Here is a 5,605-nt window from a genome sequence, read left to right on the forward strand (position 1 = left end):
GTTTAGTTCTGTTCAAGTAGAAGGCTAAAGCACACCTCACGTCTAGGGTGTGTACAGCTGCCTCCTTTTGATTACTGTGAGACTTCGGAAAGAAGCAAGGGAGGTGTATTGGTTGATTGAGATGAAAAGATGTTTGGACCTTAGGGAGGAATCTTGGGTGTGAGTGTAGTGTAACTTTGCCTTTATAAAACACTGTGTATGGTGGATATGCCAGGAAGGCCATGATTTTGCCAACTCATCTAGCAGAGGTGATGGTGACAAGAAAGGCTGTTTTCATTGATAGGTAGATGTAAAAACAGGTTGCTATTGGTTCAAAGGGGGCCTCGTCAGAGAATGTAGGACTAGGCTGGGGTCCCGAGCATGGGTCAGGTCTTGTATATGGGGATAGAGATTTTGAATACCCCTCAAAAAGTGCTTCGTGAATGGGTGTGTGAAGACAGAGTGGCTGTCAACGGGTGAGTGAAAAGTAGTGATTGTCACCAAGTGTACTCTAATAGAGCTATTGGCCAATCCTGACTTTTGAGGTGTAGAATGTAGTCAAGAATAAGTGGCAACATAGTGTGTCTGTATCAGCCTGGTGTGAGGTGCACCAGCAGTGAAATCTAGTCCATTTGTGAATGTAAGTGCCTTTGGTCATGTCACGTCTGTTATTCAAAAGTATCTTTTTTACTGTGTCTGAGCAGGTTATTTCCAGGCCCCAGAACCATGAAGGAGCCAAGCTTTGAGGTGAAACATCTGTGGATTGGGATGGAGAATGCATCCTGTGTCCTGTGAGAGGAGCCATGGTGTTAGGTGGAGAGAGATCAGTTGGCATACCATCATGCGTACAAGATAAGTATACCAGACCTGTTGTGGCCATATTGGAGCTATTCGTATGACATGGCCTCAGTCATCCTATATTTTGTGAAGTACTCAGACTAGAAGGGGAAAGGCATAAAGGAGTGGTGTGTCCCAGCGATCTGTATCCCAGTCCTACTCTGGAGCAGAATTGAGGGCAATGGGAATTGTGTTGAGTGGCAAAGAGATCTATGGTGGGAAGGCCCCATCGCTTGAATATGTGTTGAAGTGTTTGCATATCCAGCTCCCACTTATGATTGAGTGAGAATGTCCTGCTCAGTGCATCTGAAGTGGTGTTCTGGTGTCCCAGGAGGTATGCAGCTGACATGTTTTCAATACACCAGTTCCACAGTTTGATTGCCTCCAAGCATAAAGAGTGGGACCTTGCTCTGGCCTGCCTGTTGATGTAATACATGCAGGCAAGATTGTGAGTCATCACTCTTATGGTATGATGGTTGAGAAGAGGTAGGAAATGGCAGCAGGCATTGCAGACCGCTTGTAGCTCTAGGAGGTTGATGTGTAAGGTGGATTCAATGGACAACTCTGCATTGCACCTGCACTGTGGATTCGATGCATGACCCTGTGTTTGTGTAGATGTGCTCCCCAACCGATCAGGGAGGTAGGATCATAGTCACTGATGGCTGCAGGAAAGGATCTCTAACACAGATGTTGCTGGGCTGTGTCCACCACATCAGCGAGTCCTTGTTTCATCTCGGCATGGATAAAAGTTTGTGAATACTGTTTCTGTGGGGAGAGGTATGTGGTACAGAGCCATGCTTGAAGACATTGCATGTGTTCTGCCTTGTGGCCTAGAAGCTTGTGCAGAGATCTGGGGGCAGACCCGTGTGGCGGATACCAGATCTGTGATAGCCAAGAATCTGTAAGGTGGTACGAAGGTCCTGGCTTGTATGATATCCAACTGTGCATCGATGAATTCCAGCTGTTGTACTGGTATTAGAGTGGACTTTTCTAGGTTCACGAGGAGGCCTAGCTTTGTGAACAGGTCCATTGTTACGTGGACAGCTTGGAGAGCATCAATTTCAGATGGGGGCTTGAGGAAATCTGCTGATCACTCAGATAACCTCATCACTGGCCAGTATGGGGAAAAAGAGTAAGACCAATCCCCGCAGTTTCTGCTGATCCACCATGTGGGTTGGGGAACAGCCCAGAGACCTTCCCCTCTGGTGGAACCTCCTGTGTTGGATCAGGAGCTGGGAGGTTTGGGGGGGAACACCTATCTTTCCCCAGTTCATGGATCACTAGCAGCAATAGGCATCTCCCTGCAGCTCAGGGCATGTCTACACTTACTTCTGGAGTGATCGATCCAACGGGGGTCAATTCATCACGTCTAGTGAAGACGCAATAAATCAACCACCCAGTGCTCTCCTGTCGACTCCAGTACTCCACTGGAGTGAGAAGCATAGGCGGAGTCGATGGGGGAGTGTCAGCAGTCGACTTACCACAGTGAAATAGTACTTAGTAGATCTAAGTACGTCAACTTCAGCTACGTTATTCAGTGTAGACACCTACATCCCAGAGTGGGGAAAGGTGTAGGATACTCCCTTCTCACCAGCATCTCCCAGGGGCAAGCTTAGGTGGCATGTGCTTGTGTGCTGGTTTTGTAGATTGCAGTGTTCCTGTGATTTTTCTAGGTGTCTACTTTCTTTTTTTGCCTCCAGGCCACCATAACTTGAGTAGGTCTTTGCAATGTGGCTGCTTGCACCCAGGTGTTGATCACCCGGGCTACTGTGCAGCAAAGACATATTCTAATTCTCAGTGTCTCTGTTTTTGGGTGTTCAGAATTGAAGGGCTTGATTTTCAGAGGCAGTCAGAACCCAAAATTCCAGCCAAAGTCAATGGGAGCTGTGCATGCTCAGGCCCTTTGAAAATCAGGCTCAAGCTATTTCAAGTCAGACATGAAGAAGCTGACACCAAGAACTGTGGCCATTTTTGAAAATGTTAGTTTGATTATCTATAGTCACATTCTGATTGCCTACTTGAGCCTTTGTTTCACCCGTGCACCAACTCCCAGTAGTCCATGGATAGAATTTCATCATTGACCCCCACACAATGTTAAATTGTGTAGGACAGTTAATGGAGTGGAGAGGTGAAACATCCTCTGAGGATTGGGGGAGGGAGGGAGAGATAGTAAAGAGATAGTTAGGAGTGCATTGGGAGTGGGTGAAAAAAAAGGGACAGTTGGTTCTGTCCTGCCTATGGAACTCTGCATTATGAGGGACTGTGTCCTCGCACAGCTTGCGGGGGTGGGGGAGGCATGATGGCAGACAGCAGCTAGGACAATATTCTCACCCCTCTCCCCATTCAACTGCAGCCCTCAGCAGTACTCCAGGCTTTTGAAGGGCCAACAGAATCCACAGAGATATGGTCTCTTCTGCCCAGCCTCTTACTCCCAGTAATATGTGAGACAGCAGTTAATTCAATTCAGCAGGTACTCCCTGTTTGTGAGGTTTCTTAGTAGAGTTGAGATTAACCTGTCATTGCTGCATCTGTTCTTAGGTCTTCTGAAAGAGGATGTGCTAATGGACTGGCATACAAGTAGTCATGTGTAGAATAGAACAGTACTGTAGAACTCAGGTGGAAAGACCCTCTGCAATACCAGTGTTTCTTGTCCTCTCTGGTGTAGGCTGCATAAGTACAGCTGGAGTGAAGGCTTGTTTTGAGGTACTGTATTTGAACCACACCCGCAATATCTGGGTGCATTTTTGTATGTGGATGAGAGATATTGGAAATATTATAGGCACTAAATACTGCATTCACCAATGGCAGAACTATCTTTACTTTAGTTTAAGTAGCCCGTATGCAGCTTGATAGCACTTAAAGAAAGTGGTGCTGTGGTTAAGGCAGTTAACTAGACCTCAGGAAATCTGAATTCAATTCCTAGCTCTATCATGGGCTTCCTGTATGACCTCACCTGTAAAATGGAAATAAAAATACTTACAGATCTCACAGGGGACCCCAGGATAAATTCATTAAACGACTAACACAGACAGATACTGAAGTGATGTGACTATACACATATCTAAATACACATCATCCAGAAATAAAATTAAGGAACAAGTAAACCTCATGCATAATAAAGAAACGCTGTATTGAGAGTTCCTTGGCTAACAGCCATACAGTTCCCCATTGTAATGGAAGCTGCAAAGCTAAAAGTACACTTTAAATTGTAAGGTAGTACATAATTGAAACTATATTCCTGAGTCCAGAACCAATTAGAACCCACCTACATGACCACTAGACTAGGAAAAAGGTGCTTTTAAAAACTGAGTTAGCTAATATGAATGCTCTCTATAAATATATCAGAGGGATAAATACCAGGGAGGGATAGGAATTATTTAAGCTCAGTACCAGTGTGGACACAAGAACAAATGGATATAAACTGGCCATCAGGATGTTTAGACTTGAAACTAGACAAAGGTTTCTATCCATCAGAGGAGTGAAGATCTGGAACAGCCTTCCAAGGGGAGCAGTGGGAGCAAAAGACATATCTGACTTCAAGACTAAGCTTGATAAGTTTATGGAGGGGATGGTATGATGGGATAGTCAAAGATCAATTAATTGCCAAAATTAGGCTATTAGCGGTAAATATGCCCAATGGCCTGTGATGGGATGTTAGATGGGGTGGGATCTGAGTTACTACAGAGAATTTTTTCCTGGGTGTCTGGCTGCTGAGTCTTGCCCACATGCTCAGGGTTTAGCTGATCACCATATTTGGGGACGGGAAGATTGACAGAGGCCCTGGGTTTTTTTTGTCTTCCTCTGCAGTGTGGGGCATGGGTCACTTGCTGGAGGATTCTCTGCACCTTGAAGTCTTTAAACCATGATTTGAAGACTTCAATAGCTTAGACATAGGTTAGGGGTTTATTAGAGGAGCGGGTGGGTAAAAGTCTGTGGCCTGCGTTGTGCAGGAGGTCAGACTAGACAATTATAATGGTCCCTTCTGACCTTGAAATCTATTACTCTAATATATCACCTCATGTAGGCACAATTTAACTACTTCCAAATTGTGTTCATTCACTGTGTTTATCCCAAATTCTCCATCAATGGAATATCTGGATTGGAAAACTGGTCAAGGTAAGGTTAGGGTTAGCAAGAACATGTTACTTAACCTATATTGGGTGCTAGTCTTGACATGCCCCATCTTATCTCACAATGAGCTAACACAATTATAACTGCATCTATGCTACGTGTTAAGGCTGCTTTCAAACTTGAATTTTAAAAAGTCAATTTTTTTAGTCTATTCCTCTTGTAGACAGGTCTTCAGGATTTGTCTAACTAGAGTTTGTGGTCTCATTTTAACTTGAGTTAATAACTGACTGCCAATTAATTTAAGTTAGCTAATGCAATAGTAAATGCTAGTTTAAACACTCCACTCGAACAAACTTTATTGATGGAGTGTCATGGCCAGCATTTTGCTTTAACTCAGGTAGCTGAGAAAAACAACATCATGAAAACAAGAGCAAAGTTTGCAATGTAAAAGGAAGAAATACAAGACTATTTTTAAGAGAAAAAGGAAAAACTTTAGTTAAAATATTTTACAATAAAATAATTATGATTATAAATCTCTTTAGTTAAATATGTACACATTACATGGTATTTTAAAAAAGAATGGAACTGGTTAAAGTTTTCAAGCAAATCTAATGCACAAATCCACCATCTTGTCAGCTTTAGATTGTAATGTCAGTTTAACATTCATAAATGGCTGTGTCAGACTAATGGCACGGCTTTGTGCAAAACTTAAACAAAA

The sequence above is a fragment of the Mauremys mutica genome, chromosome 5 (assembly GCF_020497125.1).
Source record: "Mauremys mutica isolate MM-2020 ecotype Southern chromosome 5, ASM2049712v1, whole genome shotgun sequence".
NCBI lineage: Eukaryota > Metazoa > Chordata > Testudines > Geoemydidae > Mauremys > Mauremys mutica.